This window comes from Anomaloglossus baeobatrachus, chromosome 2 (genome assembly GCF_048569485.1).
Source record: "Anomaloglossus baeobatrachus isolate aAnoBae1 chromosome 2, aAnoBae1.hap1, whole genome shotgun sequence".
Taxonomy (NCBI): domain Eukaryota; kingdom Metazoa; phylum Chordata; class Amphibia; order Anura; family Aromobatidae; genus Anomaloglossus; species Anomaloglossus baeobatrachus.
The window spans coordinates 543,785,616-543,805,657 of NC_134354.1; positions in this window are offsets into that span (position 1 = coordinate 543,785,616).

The window sequence follows — 20,042 nt, forward strand, 5'->3', positions numbered from 1 at the left end:
TGGGAAGCGCGGCCAATGGAGGCTGGAGAGCGGGGAGCGTGGCAGGTGAGCCGGGGAGCGGAGCAGAGGACCCGGGGAGCGTGACACGTGGCTATTGGACTTCTGTATAGTCCCAGTAGTGCAAAGATATTTGCAGCACGTCTGCCTGCATTGCACACTCAAACTCATTTTAACTAAGCCATTATACTAGCAAACACTGAGTGAACCTAGTGGCATCCTAAACGTGACTATTAGACTTCTGTATAGTCCCAGTAGTGCAAAGATATTTGCAGCAGGTCTGGCTGCATTGCACACTCAAACTCATTATAACTAAGCCATTATACTAGCAAACATTGAGTGAACTTAGTGGCATCCTAAACATGGCTATTGGACTTCTGTATAGTCCCAGTAGTGCAAAGAAATTTGCAGCACGTCTGGCTGCATTGCACACTCAAACTCATTATAACTAAGCCATTATACTAGCAAACACTAAGTGAACTTAGTGGCATCCTAAACGTGGCTATTGGACTTCTGTATAGTCCCAGTAGTGCAAAGATATTTGCAGCACGTCTGCCTGCATTGCACACTCAAACTCACTAAGCCATTATACTAGCAAACACTGAGTGAACTTAGTGGCATCCTAAACGTGGCTACTGGACTTCTGTATAGTCCCAGTAGTGCACAGATATTTGCAGCACGTCTGGCTGCATTGCACACTCAAACTCATTATAACTAAGCCATTATACTAGCAAACACTGAGTGAACCTTGTGGCATCCTAAACGTGGCTATTGGACTTCTGTATAGTCCCAGTAGTGCACAGATATTTGCAGCACGTCTGGCTGCATTGCACACTCAAACTCATTATAACTAAGCCATTACACTAGCAAACACTGAGTGAACTTAGTGGCATCCTAAACGTGGCTATTGGACTTCTGTATAGTCCCAGTAGTGCAAAGATATTTGCAGCACGTCCAGTTGCATTGCACACTCAAACTCATTATAACTAAGCCATTATACTGGCAAACACTGAGTGAACTTAGTGGCATCCTAAACGTGGCAATTGGACTTCTGTATAGTCCCAGTAGTGCAAAGATATTTGCAGCACGTCTGCCTGCATTGCACACTCAAACTCATTATAACTAAGCCATTATACTAGCAAACACTGAGTGAACTTAGTGGCCTCCTAAACGTGGCTACTGGACTTCTGTATAGTCCCAGTAGTGTACAGATATTTGCAGCACGTCTAGCTGCATTGCACACTCAAACTCATTATAACTAAGCCATTATACTAGTAAACATTGAGTGAACCTAGTGGCATCCTAAACGTGGCTATTGGACTTCTGTATAGTCCCACTAGTGGAAAGATATTTGCAGCACGTCTGGCTGCATTGCACACTCAAACTCATTATAACTAAGCCATTATACTAGCAAACACTGAGTGAACCTTGTGGCATCCTAAACGTGGCTATTGGACTTCTGTATAGTCCCAGTAGTGCACAGATATTTGCAGCACGTCTGGCTGCATTGCACACTCAAACTCATTATAACTAAGCCATTATACTAGCAAACACTGAGTGAACTTAGTGGCATCCTAAACGTGGCTATTGGACTTCTGTATAGTCCCAGTAGTGCAAAGATATTTGCAGCACGTCTGCCTGCATTGCACACTCCAACTCATTATAACTAAGCCATTATACTAGTAAACACTGAGTGAACCTAGTGGCATCCTAAACGTGGCTAATGGACTTCTGTATAGTCCCACTAGTGGAAAGATATTTGCAGCACGTCTGCCTGCATTGCACACTCAAACTCATTATAACTAAGCCATTATACTAGCAAACACTGAGTGAACTTAGTGGCATCCTAAACGTGGCTATTGGACTTCTGTATAGTCCCAGTAGTGCAAAGATATTTGCAGCACGTCTGGCTGCATTGCACACTCAAACTCATTATAACTAAGCCATTACACTAGCAAACACTGAGTGAACCTTGTGGCATCCTAAACGTGGCTATTGGACTTCTGTATAGTCCCAGTAGTGCACAGATATTTGCAGCACGTCTGGCTGCATTGCACACTCAAACTCATTATAACTAAGCCATTATACTAGCAAACACTGAGTGAACTTAGTGGCATCCTAAACGTGGCTATTGGACTTTTGTATAGTCCCAGTAGTGCACAGATATTTGCAGCACGTCTGCCTGCATTGCACACTCAAACTCATTATAACTAAGCCATTATACTAGCAATTTATGCTGCCAGTTTAAGGGCCGTAGTTGCATTGTCAGGGATATTTATTCTTTATTATTCTGCTGTTAATAAAGCTAGACCACCGCTGCAATCTACACCACTTCTCAATTTTTACTACCACATTTTCAGTGCACAATCTTGTCGCAATCAACATGAGTGGCAAAATGACAGATGCTGGTGGAAAGGGGAAGAGGCGTGGTGGAAAAGGAAAAAAAGGGTTTGTCCAAGGGGAAGGTGGCAAAGCTCCATTATCATCTGCTGAAGATAGACCATCTAACAGCAAAAGTAAGATGTCTACTACTTACCGTGGACAATCCGATGTGCTCCCTTTTTTACGGACACGAACAACTGGAACAAAGGTAGATGATGGCCAAAAAAGGAAAATGCTTGAATGGATCTCAAGTGGTCCAACAAGTGCCCTCTCAGCCACCTCAAGTACCGCATCCAAAAAACACCAGTCCTCTGAGTTGTCATCCCAATCAAACTTGCTTTCTCCCAGCTCTGAAGTCTCCATCAGCCCTGCACAGTATGGTGGAACTGAGATGGCTGAGTCTGCAGAGCTGTTCAGTCACACTATGAATGAACAAAAAAGTCTTCAGCTCACCTGCTGCCCGGACTGCTCAGCCTTGCGGGTGCCTGGGATCCCACGGTCTATCCTGACCGGTAGCAGAGATGTGGGAGGAAGAAGGAGAGGGAGTGATCCAGCACGAGTCCTCCTTAGTTTAAAACTTTCAAGTCTTTATTGGTACATCTTTAAAAACATAGTGAAGACCGAAAAACAGTTTGCATGGTAAAGGCACAATTCATGAGGGCTTTACGCGTTTCGGACTGACAATAAAACCAACTAGTCCTTAGTCATATGACTAAGTTCATTGCCTGAAATGCGATGTGGCGACACGCTGGAATTCGACTCTCCACATGTTACAGCGACTGTGGCAGCATCGCCGAGCCCTGGTGCAATACGTCATGACGTAAAGCCTGGGCCAACGAGATGCAGAGGTGGGGCAGATCACCCTGATGGAGTGGTCTCAGATCAAGGACCTATGCACCCTTCTGCACAGTTTCGACATGGCGACGAATATGTTTAGCGCTAACAATGCCATTATCAGCATGACAATTCCAGTCATTTACATGCTGGAGCACACGCTAAACACTATTCGGAGTCAGAGGGTGGGACAACAGGAAGGGGAGGAACTACAGGAGGATTCATATGCGCAAGGGACAACAACATCACCAAGGTCCAGACGTTCATCATCACCAACGCGGCAGGCATGGAACCATGGGGGACAGGGATCAACAACGGCGCATAGTAGCAGGCGAAATGTTGAGGAAGGTGCAGGAGAACATGAAGAAATGGAGGAGGAACTGTCCATGGACATGGAAGACTCAGCGGATGAGGGAGACCTTGGTCAAATTTCAGTTGAAAGAGGTTGGGGGGAGATGTCAGAGGAAGAAAGAACGGGTAGCACTTCTATGCCACAAACACAGCGTGGACTTGGTCCGCATGGCTGCGCAAGACACATGAGTGCCTTCTTGTTGCACTACCTCCAACATGACCCTCGTATTGTCAAAATTAGAAGTGATGATGACTACTGGCTTGCCACACTATTAGATCCCCGGTACAAGTCCAAATTTTGTGACATAATTCCAGCCATAGAAAGGGACGCACGTATGCAGGAGTATCAGCAGAAGCTGTTACTCGATCTTAGCTCGGCTTTTCCACCAAACAACCGTGCAGGTGCAGGGAGTGAATCTCCCAGTTGTAACTTAACAAACATGGGACGGTCTCGTCATCTTCAACAGTCTACCCATACCAATAGGACTGTATCTGGTGCTGGTAACAGCAATTTTATGGAATCTTTTTTTAACAAATTTTTTAGACCCTCCTTTGCAAGGCCACCAGAGACAACAAGTCTGACACATAGTCAACGTCTGGAGAGGATGATACAGGAGTATCTCCAAATGAACATTGATGCCATGACTTTGCAAATGGAGCCTTGCTCATTTTGGGCTTCAAATCTAGAAAAATGGCCAGAGCTCTCCAGTTACGCCTTGGAGATTTTGTCGTGTCCAGCTGCCAGCGTTGTCTCTGAACGTGTCTTCAGTGCTGCTGGGTGTGTGCTGACAGATAAGCGCACGCGTCTGTCCAGTGACAATGTGGACAGACTAACGTTCATCAAAATGAACAAGTCATGGATCCACCAGGAATTTACTACCCCTGTGTCATCCTGGGGAGAGTAAATGCTTGTGGATTTGGAATGTGCTTGATGCAAATCAAAACATCCTGTTTGCAACTAGGGCACAAGTGCTGCCACTGAAGGGGTGGGTGTAATACTACTGTATGTTCTGAGGATTTCGATTGCGTTAGGGCAATGACAACAGAGACGAGTTCTTGGTACAAGATGTTATATAATATGTCACCACGGTAGATACACAACGGGAATAAACACAGTAAAACAACACACAAAACGGAGCGAAGGGGATTCCCGGGGCCACGCACCGGACTCCCCCAGGGAGACCACCAGAGCGAACCCCTGTACAGGGACTGTCCGGCAATCAACCCTGGAAGGCCTAAATGTGCGGCAGCCGGTACACAAGGGGCAAGTGGTATAGTCCAGGAGTGTCCGTACGGGATGATTGTCCAGAGTGGTTACGAACCGGGCAGAGTGCTGATCAAAGACGGCAGACGGAGTCCGGGCACAGCTTGAAGAAAACCGGGTATGGTCCAGAGTCGGTCGGTAGAGTTTCAGGAGAATCCAAGGCAATCAGGAAGTAGAAACAGCAAAGCAGGAGCACACAGCAAGCAGTATACTCAGGCACTGGACTGGGCTGAGAGGCGGCCTTTTAAGCAGCTGGACAGGAAGTAGGGCAACAGAACCTTAAACTCCATGTTAACTGAGGGCAAGCTCATTCAAAAGAGAACTGGAAAACCTGGAAACCTGACAGTGGGTGTGTGTGGGGCACAATTTTTGGAAAAAAAGTGAGACTCCGCTAGGAGTAACCCTTGCTTGCTGTGTTTTTTAAAAATGATCCAAGATGAACAGAGCTGGGATCAGGAAAGACTTTGCTACCTACCCCGGTGTCATCCTGGGGACAGTTAATTATGGCATATTTTTGAATGTGCTTGATGCAAATCAAAACATCCTGTTTGCAACTAGGGCACAGGTGCTGCCACTGATGGGGTGTCAGTGTGGCCCAATTTTTGGAAAAAAGGGAGACTCCGCTTGGAGTAACCCTTACTTACATTGTTTTTAAAAATGATCCAAGATGAACAGAGCTGGGATCAGGAAAGAGTTTGCTACCTACCCCGGTGTCATCCTGGGGACGGTTAAGTATGGCGTATTTTTGAATGCGCTTGATGCAAATCTAGCTGTGAAGTGTACAACTAGGGCACAAGTGCTGCCACTGAATGGGTGGGTGTGTGTGGGGCACAATTTTTGGAAAAAAAGTGAGACTCCGCTTGGAGTAACCCTTGCTTGCTGTGTTTTTTAAAAATGATCCAAGATGAACAGAGCTGGGATCAGGAAAGAGTTTGCTACCTACCCCGGTGTCATCCTGGGGACGGTTAAATATGGCGTATTTTTGAATGTGCTTGATGCAAATCTAGCTGTGAAGTGTACAACTAGGGCACAAGTGCTGCCACTGAATTGGTGGGTGTGTGTGGGGCACAATTTTTGGAAAAAAAGGGAGACTCCGCTTGGAGTAACCCTTGCTTGCTGTGTTTTTTAAAAATGATCCAAGATGAACAGAGCTGGGATCAGCAAAGACTTTGCTACCTACCCCGGTGTCATCCTGGGGACAGTTAATTATGGCGTATTTTTGAATGTGCTTGATGCAAATCAAAACATCCTGTTTGCAACTAGAGCAAAAGTGCTGCCACTGTTGGGGTGTCAGTGTGGTCCAAATTTTGGAAAAAAGGGAGACTCCGCTTGGAGTAACCCTTGCTTGCTGTGTTTTTTTAAAAATGATCCAAGATGAACAGAGCTGGGATCAGGAAAGACTTTGCTACCTACCCCGGTGTCATCCTGGGGACAGTTAATTATGGCATATTTTTGAATGTGCTTGATGCAAATCAAAACATCCTGTTTGCAACTAGGGCACAAGTGCTGCCACTGATGGGGTGTCAGTGTGGCCCAATTTTTGGAAAAAAGGGAGACTCCGCTTGGAGTAACCCTTACTTACATTGTATTTAAAAATGATCCAAGATGAACAGAGCTGGGATCAGGAAAGAGTTTGCTACCTACCCCGGTGTCATCCTGGGGACGGTTAAGTATGGCGTATTTTTTAATGCGCTTGATGCAAATCTAGCTGTGAAGTGTACAACTAGGGCACAAGTGCTGCCACTGAATGGGTGGGTGTGTGTGGGGCACAATTTTTGGAAAAAAAGTGAGACTCCGCTTGGAGTAACCCTTGCTTGCTGTGTTTTTTAAAAATGATCCAAGATGAACAGAGCTGGGATCAGGAAAAAGTTTGCTACCTACCCCGGTGTCATCCTGGGGACGGTTAAGTATGGCGTATTTTTGAATGTGCTTGATGCAAATCTAGCTGTGAAGTGTACAACTGGGGCACAAGTGCTGCCACTGAAGGGGTGTCTGTGTGGCCCAATTTTTGGAAAAAAGGGAGACTCCGCTTGGAGTAACCCTTACTTACATTGTTTTTAAAAATGATCCAAGATGAACAGAGCTGGGATCAGGAAAGACTTTGCTACCTACCCCGGTGTCATCCTGGGGACAGTTAAATATGGCGTATTTTTGAATGTGCTTGATGCAAATCAAAACATCCTGTTTGCAACTAGGGCACAAGTGCTGCCACTGATGGGGTGTCAGTGTGGCCCAATTTTTGGAAAAAAGGGAGACTCCGCTTGGAGTAACCCTTACTTACATTGTTTTTAAAAATGATCCAAGATGAACAGAGCTGGGATCAGGAAAGAGTTTGCTACCTATCCCGGTGTCATCCTGGGGACGGTTAAGTATGGCATATTTTTGAATGTGCTTGATGCAAATCTAGCTGTGAAGTGTACAACTAGGGCACAAGTGCTGCCACTGAATGGGTGGGTGGGTGTGGGGCCCAATTTTTGGAAAAAAAGGGAGACTCCGCTTGGAGTATCCCTTGCTTGCTGTGTTTTTTAAAAATGATCCAAAATGAACAGAGCTGGGATCAGGAAAGACTTTGCTACCTACCCCGGTGTCATCCTGGGGACGGTTAAGAATGGCATATTTTTTAATGTGCTTGATGCAAATCTAGCTGTGAAGTGTACAACTAGGGCACAAGTGCTGCCACTGAATGGGTGGGTGTGTGTGGGGCACAATTTTTGGAAAAAAAGGGAGACTCCGCTTGGAGTAACCCTTGTTTGCTGTGTTTTTTAAAAATGATCCAAGATGAACAGAGCTGGGATCAGGAAAGACTTTTCTACCTACCCCGGTGTCATCCTGGGGACAGTTAATTATGGCGTATTTTTGAATGTGCTTGATGCAAATCAAAACATCCTGTTTGCAACTAGGGCACAAGTGCTGCCACTGATGGGGTGTCAGTGTGGCCCAATTTTTGGAAAAAAGGGAGACTCCGCTTGGAGTAACCCTTGCTTGCTGTGTTTTTTAAAAATGATCCAAGATGAACAGAGCTGGGATCAGGAAAGAGTTTGCTACCTACCCCGGTGTCATCCTGGGGACGGTTAAGTATGGCGTATTTTTGAATGTGCTTGATGCAAATCTAGCTGTGAAGTGTACAACTGGGGCACAAGTGCTGCCACTGAAGGGGTGTCTGTGTGGCCCAATTTTTGGAAAAAAGGGAGACTCCGCTTGGAGTCACCTTGCGGTGTTTTACATGATTTTAGAAGGGCATGCCATGCCTATATCTGTGTCTCGTCCTCTTTTTCCTCGTAACGCTGTTTTGTTTTCGCATGAGAATTTGTCCTTGTCACTTTCCCATGTGTTTGTGTTGTGTTGTGAGTTGTTTATCACCTTTTGGACACCTTTGAGGGTGTTTTCTAGGTGTTTTTATGTGTTTGTGATTGCCTGCCATTGTTTCCTATGCAGTTCGAGTTCGGTTCGTTGAACGTTCGACGAACCGAACTCGAACGGGAGCTCCGTTCGGCGAACCAACCTCGAGCCGGTTCGCTCATCTCTAGTGTGAAGGAACAAATAGCAAATAAAATTACAATTGTCTGTTGATGTTACACACATCTCTCATGGTGACAAATACTAAACAAATGACTGACCTCAAAGAGTTAATCAAAGAACAGAGGGGGGGGGTGGAAATGCCCATAAATATTAGTTTTTCTGAATGGGGTTAGTCTAAATGGGCAAAGCATCCCCTAAATAATATTGAGGGGGTCAATGTAATGCACGGTCCCAGCGCTGTGACTATGGCACTATTTACACAAATATTCTAGCTCATCTGCAGGAGCTCAATAAATCCCATACATACATGCCAAGGACTCAGGACTGATATGCAATAACGTCACCAGATAGAGTGAGGACCCCAATTTCATTTCGCTGCTGAGGCTAGCAGCTCTTTCAAGGGGAACAATGTAAATGTGAATGCCCCAAGGAAGGTCTAAATTGTAGTAGTCACCAGGTGCAGTGAGTTGAAAAGTACTGCGGCGGTGCTGGCACATACGCAGATGGCCAAGACATGGCAGGGGGGAAGCCCGGACAACCACCGTTGGTGATGCATGCGCAGGAGCATGGACGCTTAATCATGGCTCCAATACATGCACACTTGGCAAGCTTGGCCAGCAGTTCCCTTAGTCGTGCTGTTGGCAGCAGGAGCATGTACACAACCGTAGAGGGCAGATTCACTGGTATGAAAGGATGTCCAGGGATGCTAGGGACAAACTTAGTGCCAATAAGTAAGTAATAATTCAAGAATATCAATTAGAGTACAAAGAGCCTACACCAGAAAATGAAAGTAGGAGAGCACAAGTGCATCAATAAGAGCACACAGTGTATAACAATTTATACACAGTTAGAAACATAAAATATAGCAAGATATGCGCAGTGTGCGTACAACGCAATATGATGCGCCTGGTGTGTTGAAGAAGATGGTCAGCTTGTGCTCTCATTTGATAAACGGTATGGGAAAGTTGTATCCATATCATCATGGAAATGATTCATGAAGGAAAATGCATATAATCTAGATAACAGAAGAGAGTGATAAATTAATGTCTAATAAACCCCACAAATAGAGAAAAAAAATATAAAGAAGAAAATAAAAGTAAAAATGACAACATATATGAGATAGATTCTCTACAGAAAAAAACATTTATGGCATATATTGAATATAATATACATGGTGGCCTTTTTGACTAGTCTTTTGAAATATGTACCTTTGTTAAAAGTTTTCATTAACATTATGGTTGCATTGACTAAAATATATGCAGTTCTTTCTGTTACAATTTGTGCATTTTTTATATGAGAATGGTGATTGGAGTTTGGGACCTGGAGGATGAAATTTACATCACCCACAGTTCTTTTTCTCTGCCTCTTTATTTCCCTCCTTTTTGCTTTCCTCATATATGTAATATTGTTTAATTGTGTTTATGTCCATGTTGATTTAATTGATATATTGAAATAATTCTTCACATCTTTTTGTATATTCCTTGTTCCAATGAATTGCTTTTTATTTGTTGACAGAGCTGTGATCTGCTGTGTTGCTATATTTCGTGAATCTGATACCATTACTATTGCGTAATATGGCACTGTGTTTGGCTGCCATCATCTCAATATTTCATTGCCGCTCATATTTCGGTCACATAATAGCTGGGGAGGTCTTGATCCCAGTGCTGCTGGTGTCAAGTCAAGTATCGGATGGCAGGAATGCATGCACAGAAAAAGTTATATGTTGTTGTGGACACTTCCATGATAATTGGCTGATGCTGATAAGGGTGCATGCACAATTACCGTATATGATTTCATAAAGAAGCATATGTAGACGCAGTGGCAAAACACTGCTGTGGGTATACGGAACTTAACAGTGGGATACGGATCTGTATGATTGGTCTACAATATCCTAGACAACGTGGAAACTTACATTTGATTGGAGTATTAACATACACTTCATCCCCGGGTGAACCCAGAGTTTCGGGGGAAACAAGGATGCCACTATAGTATTAGATGAATGTGACACACCTCAATGAAGCACTTTCAGGCTATGGAAGGTTGTTTATGGATTTATGATACAGTTGGTAAATATTAGATATATCATGGATATGTGATTCTTTTTGTGCATATTTATATGTTATTTATTGCACTATATGCTTGATTGTAGATGCATATTCAGGATTAGGAGATGAGGTTCAAGAGGTGGGATTTGTTCTAATTTGTCCTGCCTCATTTGACCTGCAAAGTGACACTATTTTGTATGCTTGAAAGACTTCTAGCTGGTCGAAACATTGCATCAATTGCAGAATAAAAGAACACAATGTGACGCTAGTCATTATGGTAGCAGGGTTGTGACACAGAATGTGAAGTACATAACTACTTACAGGGATAGAGATGAAAGAGTGGCCAGGTAATCCAGGGTCATTTCCAGGAGAGGTCACAGTTAGAGTTGAGTGAGCTGCCCGAGATTCGATTTGGGTTCACCAATTTCACCTGTGTTCGCCGAACAGTTCATCGAACATATCAAAAACCCATTGAATTCAATGGGAGGCAAAAACAAAGGCATAGACAAAACAGCTCAAACCATTTTACAACCACACTGTTGTGGCACAGCAATTTACTTTCTAGACTATTAACAAAAGAAATGCTGGATGAGTGATAGGAGTAGGCTTTTTGCTCTGAGAACCCTGCCATTACAGACAAGATATAACTTATTTAACCTAAAAGTTACTGGAGCTCACATTCACTGGGTCTTCCAGCAGTTGTGAAACTGGGAAACCTTCAGGGAACCTTTAAGAGATCCTTTAAGAGAGCGTTTAAGTTTCTTTCCAGCTTTTGGGAAAACTAGAGGCTTTGAACTCTGGTATCAGTTCACAGCCTCCAGATGTCCTAGCATCAGGGAAGGAACATTAAAGATTCTCATAAAGGCTTTCTTAAAGGCTATCTTAAAGTTGCTGGGTTGAAAGCTGCTCTGAAACTCGATGGCTGTGAGCTCTGGTAACCTAAGTGTAACACTGGCTTCCTAAGTGCATCAGCACTCCACGGTGTCCTAGCGCCATTACCCTGCTCCGTCCTCTTTTCTGCATTACCATCCTCGTGCTGCGTGGTCCTCTGCTTACCTGTTTTTCCACCCATGTGTCACGTGGTTCACTGCCCCCCTGCATGGTCATCCTCATGTTCCTTGGTCCTCACCGCAACCCTCCAATGCCATCCACATGTCACGTGGTCCTCTGCACCCCTTCATTGCCATCTACATGTAGTGCAGTCCCCGGCTCGTCCTCATCGATACCCACGTGTGTTGGTCTTCAGCTCCTTCCTTGTTCCCAGGCCTTTTGCATTCTGTGTGGGGTTTCCTGGTCTCAAGCCTAGGGGGCATGCACATGCACTTCCTGTCTCTTTCTGTGTAAGCATTCACACCTTGCTAAGGGGTCCCCAGCCTATCACTGGGAGGCACCAGATATTTAAGGCTCCCTCCCATGTTGGGAGAGGCCAGAGAAATGAATTAGGATTTTGATCCTAGCCTGTGTGTTGGTCCTGTCTGTCTGATCTGGTCTGCCAACCTCCAGCACCAGTCCTGCATGAAACCAGTTTTGCTCTGCTGTGTCTTTCCTGCTTGTTTCCCTCGACCTGTCCTGTCTGTTCCCTGGTACCAGCCTGCATTCTGCATCTGTGTCTGTACCAGGCTGTATCCTCCACCTAAGTCCATGCCTGCCTGAACTTGTCATCCTTTCTCCCTCAGCTGTCCTAGCTGCACCTGTGTGCAATATCCTGAGCCTGATGTCCCTTGCCTGGTTATCTGTGCCTGATGATCTGGACCCTGATGACTGGAGTCCCGTGCCTAATGACTTGGTCCCTGATGGCCGGATTTCCTCCTGAGGTCCTGTCCTGGCTACACCTGTGTCTGATGTTTGGTGCCCGATGTCCCTTGCCTGGTGACCTGATGTCATGCAGTGTTCTGCTCTTTACTCAACAGGTGTTATGGCAAAGTCTGACTCTGGTTACACTGCAGAGTCTGACACACCACCTGGTGCTTTTAAGTTTCTCAGTGAGAGCCAGGTGTCAACCAATTTTGTGCTTACTGAAGACTTATCACAGCTGCGTCCACCCTTTAAAAGATTTGAAATCTGTTCATCCATGCCGATTATAGTGCTAGCGATATTGTTCATTTATTTCCTCAATGTACTTTATTTTTCCCAGTGCACATATTGTCTCTACCAATACGTGTGCTTGCAATGAGTCTGTTTTGTGCGATTTATCCCTCTTGTCCCAGCCCTTCTCGGGGGTATTAGACCAGAGCTGATCAGGAGTCAGGGCTGCACTGGTGGTCCAGACCTCTTCAGCATCTGAAGTAGCTCTGGAATAAGGGACAGCTTAGGGTCCCTAGCCTGAGAGCCAGTCTAGGCACAGCCATTCCAAGTTACTGTGTCAAACCCCACGTTACCTGAGCCTGATGACCCATTCTGGAAGTTTTGCACCTGCTTGTACCCATTCTGCATATTCCATTTCAGACTGTGTTCCTGTTCTGCCCTGTTTGTCCTGCCAGCCCGATTTGTCCTGCTAGTGCCAGTACAGCCTGTCCTTTCCATTACAGTACCTAACCCTGGTCCTGCTGTCTTCCTGCTCCACTCTGCTGCCACAGTCCTGGTTACTGCCTTGGCAGTGACACCTGGCATTCTGCCTCGTAACAGGTGCATAGATAAGCCCCTCTTACTAAAGGGTAAGCTTGGGCTCCTCCTGTGGTCAAGTGGGTCCACTCTCGCTTGTCATCTTCCTCAGTGGTGAGCTTATACTAAGGTTCTACCGGTAGCTGTGAGGCCCAAAAACCTTAAAGGATCCATTAAGAGAGCCTTTAAGAGAGTCTTTAAGGTTCCTTGAGTTCCCAACTGCTGGGACACCTGGTGGGAGATATTTCTGCAGCAAATCTGCATCTCTTGGCAAAAAAAAACAGAGAAAAACTGAGGTTTATTGCCAGGAGATAAAGATTTATACTTCAAATTCTTGCACCAAATCTGCATCTTCTGTGGAAAAAATGCAATGCGGTCGTGATGTGGTATTGATACAGTTTTTTGCCAGAATATACAGATTTGGTGCAGGAATTTGGTGTATAAATATCAGCACCAAATCTGGATCTCTTTGCCAAAAGAATGTGGTTTTTCTGTCAGTAGATTGCCCGCATTCTGACAGTCCAGCGCGGCTTCAAAGTGAAAGTGCTACCAGAGTACAGGTTGTGGTTATGCTACACACTACGGCAGTGACTTTTACTTTCAGTGTATGTGCACACATTTTGGACATGATGCAACCTGCACAAAGCGTGTACTTTCCTGCGAGGCTGCAAGTGTCCTCTACAAGAGACTGCAGGTGCCCATGATCAGGGTTCAGGGCACTGCAGTCTTTCGGTCTATTCTACCTACGGAGAACACCCACATCTCCGCAACATAAATTGACATGCTGCGACTCTGAGAGCCATGCCGCATTTTGACATGGCTGTGATGGGGCCGGGCATGGATGGTTTCTGCAAACCGAACACTTACCAAACAAAATCGAACATTGCTGACGTTTGACAAAAGTGTTTGGAAATCTGAGCCATTGCCGAGCTGGCCAAGGCTCATACCAAATTATGAATTCATGAACCTTTTCCAGACAATTTCGCTTATCAATAGTCACGATACCAAGGGAAATGACAGAGACGTTGTCAAAAGTGGTCCAAGGCCAGGTATTCTAGGAGAGTGCATTGAGGATCAAAGGATAAAACAGAGTATTATACAAGTCATGATACAGGGATCAAAAATCCAGGAGAAGGCTAATAGCTTCCGGGAAAAGGCAAAGGGGTAAACAGTCCAGGTTAGTAACAGAGATCAGGATGAGCACAGGAGTATAGGCCACACAGCACGTAAACTGGGGAAAGCTGCTAAGTTAAAAACCATGAAAGAAGGAACACCTGAGTGATCCAACCCTCCCCAGAACCACCATAGAGAATAACTCTGACATAACCAGACTGAAAACTCAGCCACACTAAGGTACCAGAAACTACAACATAATAAATAGTCCAAGACATGCTGCGTCGAAGGATCATGAGGCATATTTTGGATTTCTTCACCTTCACAGTGACGCTGTTATTTTTTCACCTGCATGATTGTTTCCAAGTGGACTTCTTAGACCTTTAATTTGCATCTGATTTTGGGCTTATTAACCCATCAACAGGTCCTGTGTAGGGCTGAGAGATTATTTTTTGCTTAGGTGGCATATGTAAGCCCTTGTTGGCAAGCACTTATGGACATTACAATCGATTTTGATAATGTGGTTAGAGGTGAGCCAGAATCTGCCAATGTTATTTCTTATACTGATGAAGATGTGGCCAGGATTATAACCGGTTCTAGTATGGATGATACTTTTCTTAATAAACCCATGCTTGACATGCTAAGGTGTAAGTGGGAAAGTGAACAAAGGAGATCAATCTCATGTTAACTTCAAGTTAGCACTTTAATTGAATAATATAGAACCCATAGGATACCACGGGGGCTTAGACCACAACTATGACTGACACTGTTACTGAAAAATGTACAATTCTGTGACAAATTTGAATCTATCACTAATAAGTATGCATTTGACATCATGCTACTTAATACAGAATTTCTACAGGCTGAAATACAGACTTTAAAAAAAGTGATTAATTGAGTCACAAATACTGGATCAGGTTTCAGCACATTAATTACAGTCTGTGAAGGACAAGATGAATGAGAAATATAGGGGTGGCCTGGGGCGAGCTGAAACATACTAAATAGAGATGAGCGAACCGGTCGTGGATCGGCTCGAGTTCGGTTCGTCGAACGGAGTTCCCGTTCGAGTTCGGTTCGTCGAACGTTTGACGAGCCGAACTCGAACCGCATAGGAAACAATGGCAGGCATTCACAAACACATAAAAACACTAGAAAACACCCTCAAAGGTGTCCAAAAGGGGACAAACAACTCACAACACAACACAAACACATGGGAAAGTGACAAGGACATATATTCATGCGAAAACAAAAGAGCTGGACAAGGAAAAAGAGGAGGACACACAGATATAAGCATGGCACGCCCTTCTAAAATCATGTAAAACACCGAAAGGTAACCGAAAAAATTGGGCCCCACACACACCCACCCCTTCAGTGGCAGCAGTTGTGCCCCAGTTGTACACTTCACAGCTAGATTTGCATCAAGCACATTCAAAAATACGCCATCCTTAACCGTCCCCAGGATGACACCGGGGTAGGTAGCTAAGTCTTTGCTGAACCATGACTTGTTCATCTTGGCTCCTTTTAAAAAACACAGCAAGCAAGGGTTACTCCAAGCGGAGTCTCCCTTTTTTCCAAAAATTGGGCCACACAGACACCCACCCCTTCAGTGGCAGCAGTTGTGCCCCAGTTGTACACTTCACAGCTAGATTTGCATCAAGCACATTAAAAAATACGCCATCCTTAACCGTCCCCAGGATGACACCGGGGTAGGTAGCTAAGTCTTTTCTGATAACAGCTCTGTTCATCTTGACTCCTTTTAAAAAACACAGCAAGCAAGGGTTACTCCAAGCGGAGTCTCCCTTTTTTCCAAAAATTGGGCCACACAGACACCCCATCAGTGGCAGCACTTGTGCCCCAGTTGTACACTTCACAGCTAAATTTGCATCAAGCACATTCAAAAATACGCCATCCTTAACCGTCCCCAGGATGACACTGGGGTAGGTAGCAAAGTCTTTGCTGAACCATGACTTGTTCATCTTGGCGCCTATTAAAAAAAACACAGCAATCAAGGGTTACACCAAGCGGAGTCTCCCTTTTTTCCAAAAATTGGGCAACACAGGCACCCCATCAGTGGCAGCACTTGTGCCCCAGTTGTACACTTCACAGCTAGATTTGCATCAAGCACATTCAAAAATACGCCATCCTTAACCGTCCCCAGGATGACACCGGGGTAGGTAGCTAAGTCTTTCCTGATCCCAGCTCTGTTCATCTTGGCTCCTTTTAAAAAACACAGCAAGCAAGGGTTACTCCAAGCGGAGTCTCCCTTTTTTTCCAAAAATTGGGCCCCACACACACCCACCGCTTCAGCGGCAGCAGTTGTGCCCCAGTTGTACACTTCACAGCTAGATTTGCATCAAGCACATTCAAAAATACGCCATCCTTAACCGTACCCAGGATGACACTGGGGTAGGTAGCAAAGTCTTTGCTGAACCATGACTTGTTCATCTTGGCTCCTTTTAAAAAACACAGCAAGCAATGGTTACTCCAAATGGAGTCTCCCTTTTTTCCAAAAATTGGGCCACACAGACACCCCATCAGTGGCAGCACTTGTGCTCCAGTTGTACACTTCACAGCTAGATTTGCATCAAGCACATTCAAAAATACGCCATCCTTAACCGTACCCAGGATGACACTGGGGTAGGTAGCAAAGTCTTTGCTGAACCATGACTTGTTCATCTTGGCTCCTTTTAAAAAACACAGCAAGCAATGGTTACTCCAAATGGAGTCTCCCTTTTTTCCAAAAATTGGGCCACACAGACACCCCATCAGTGGCAGCACTTGTGCTCCAGTTGTACACTTCACAGCTAGATTTGCATCAAGCACATTCAAAAATACGCCATCCTTAACCGTCCCCAGGATGACACCGGGGTAGGTAGCTAAGTCTTTCCTGATCCCAGCTCTGTTCATCTTGGCTCCTTTTAAAAAACACAGCAAGCAACGGTTACTCCAAGTGGAGTCTCCCTTTTTTCCAAAAATTGGGCCACGCAGACACCCCATCAGTGGCAGCACTTGTGCCCCAGTTGTACACTTCACAGCTAGATTTGCATCAAGCACATTCAAAAATACGCCATCCTTAACCGTCCCCAGGATGACACCGGGGTAGGTAGCTAAGTCTTTCCTGATCCCAGCTCTGTTCATCTTGGCTCCTTTTAAAAAACACAGCAAGCAAGGGTTACTCCAAGCGGAGTCTCCCTTTTTTTCCAAAAATTGGGCCCCACACACACCCACCCCTTCAGTGGCAGCAGTTGTGCCCCAGTTGTACACTTCACAGCTAGATTTGCATCAAGCACATTCAAAAATACGCCATCCTTAACCGTCCCCAGGATGACACCGGGGTAGGTAGCTAAGTCTTTGCTGAACCATGACTTGTTCATCTTGGCTCCTTTTAAAAAACACAGCAAGCAAGGGTTACTCCAAGCGGAGTCTCCCTTTTTTCCAAAAATTGGGCCACACAGACACCCCATCAGTGGCAGCACTTGTGCCCCAGTTGTACACTTCACAGCTAGATTTGCATCAAGCACATTCAAAAATACGCCATCCTTAACCGTCCCCAGGATGACACCGGGGTAGGTAGCTAAGTCTTTCCTGATCCCAGCTCTGTTCATCTTAGCTCCTTTTAAAAAACACAGCAAGCAAGGGTTACTCCAAGTGGAGTCTCCCTTTTTTTCCAAAAATTGGGCCACACACACACCCACCCCTTCAGAGGCAGCACTTGTGCCCCAGTTGTACACTTCACAGCTAGATTTGCATCAAGCACATTCAAAAATACGCCATCCTTAACCGTACCCAGGATGACACTGGGGTAGAAAGCAAAGTCTTTGCTAAACCATGACTTGTTCATCTTGGCTCCTTTTAAAAAACACAGCAAGCAAGGGTTACTCCAAGCGGAGTCTCCCTTTTTTCCACAAATTGGGCCCCACACACACCCACCCCTTCAGTGGCAGCAGTTGTGCACCAGTTGTACACTTCACAGCTAGATTTGCATCAAGCACATTCAAAAATACGCCATCCTTAACCGTCCCCAGGATGAAACCGGGGTAGGTAGCTAAGTCTTTCCTGATCCCAGCTCTGTTCATCTTGGCTCCTTTTAAAAAACACAGCAAGCAAGGGTTATTCCAAGCGGAGTCTCCCTTTTTTCCAAAAATTGGGCCCCACACATACCCACCCCTTCAGTGGCAGCAGTTGTGCCCCAGTTGTACACTTCACAGCTAGATTTGCATCAAGCACATTCAAAAATACGCCATCCTTAACCGTCCCCAGGATGACACCGGGGTAGGTAGCTAAGTCTTTGCTGAACCATGACTTGTTCATCCTGGCTCCTTTTAAAAAACACAGCAAGCAAGGGTTTCTCCAAGCGGAGTCTCCCTTTTTTCCAAAGATTGGGCCACACAGACACCCCATCAGTGGCAGCACTTGTGCCCCAGTTGTACACTTCACAGCTAGATTTGCATCAAGCACATTCAAAAATACGCCATCCTTAACCGTCCCCAGGATGACACCGGGGTAGGTAGCTAAGTCTTTCCTGATCCCAGCTCTGTTCATCTTGGCTCCTTTTAAAAAACACAGCAAGCAAGGGTTACTCCAAGTGGAGTCTCCCTTTTTTCCAAAAATTGGGCCACACAGACACCCCATCAGTGGCAGCACTTGTGCCCCAGTTGTACACTTCACAGCTAGATTTGCATCAAGCAAATTCAAAAATACGCCATCCTTAACCGTCCCCAGGATTACACTGAGGTAGGTAGCAAAGTCTTTGCTGAACCATGACTTGTTCATCTTGGCTCCTTTTGAAAAAAGACAGCAATCAAGGGTTACTCCAAGCGGAGTCTCCATTTTTTCCAAAAATTGGGCCCCACACACACCCACCCCTTCAGTGGCAGCAGTTGTGCCCCAGTTGTACACTTCACAGCTAGATTTGCATCAAGCACATTCAAAAATACGCCATCCTTAACCATCCCCAGGATGACACCGGGGTAGGTAGCTAAGTCTTTCCTGATCCCAGCTCTGTTCATCTTGGCTCCTTTTAAAAAACACAGCAAGCAAGGGTTACTCCAAGCGGAGTCTCCCTTTTTTTCCAGAAATTGGGCCACACACACACCCACCCCTTCAGAGGCAGCAGTTGTGCCCCAGTTGTACACTTCACAGCAAGATTTGCATCAAGCACATTCAAAAATACGCCATCCTTAACCGTACCCAGGATGACACTGGGGTAGAAAGCAAAGTCTTTGCTGAACCATGACTTGTTCATCCTGGCTCCTTTTAAAAAACACAGCAAGCAAGGGTTACTCCAAGCGGAGTCTCCCTTTTTTCCAAAAATTGGGCCACACAGACACCCCATCAGTGGCAGCACTTGTGCCCTAGTTGTACACTTCACAGCTAGATTTGCATCAAGCACATTCAAAAACACGCCATCCTTAACCGTCCCCAGGATGACACCGGGGTAGGTAGCTAAGTCTTTCCTGATCCCAGCTCTGTTCATCTTGGCTCCTTTTAAAAAACACAGCAAGCAAGGGTTACTCCAATCGGAGTCTCCCTTTTTCCCAAAAATTGGGCCACACAGACACCCCATCAGTGGCAGCAGTTGTGCCCCAGTTGTACACTTCACAGCTAGATTTGCATTAAGCACATTCAAAAATACGCCATCCTTAACCGTCCCCAGGATGACACTGGGGTAGGTAGCAAAGTCTTTGCTGAACCATGACTTTTTCATCTTGGCTCCTTTTAAAAAAACACAGCAATCAAGGGTTACTCCAAGCGGAGTCTCCCTTTTTTCCAAAAATTGGGCCCCACACACACCCACCCCTTCAGTGGCAGCAGTTGTGCCCCAGTTGTACACTTCACAGCTAGATTTGCATCAAGCACATTCAAAAATACGCCATCCTTAACCGTCCCCAGGATGACACCGGGGTAGGTAGCTAAGTCTTTCCTGATCCCAGCTC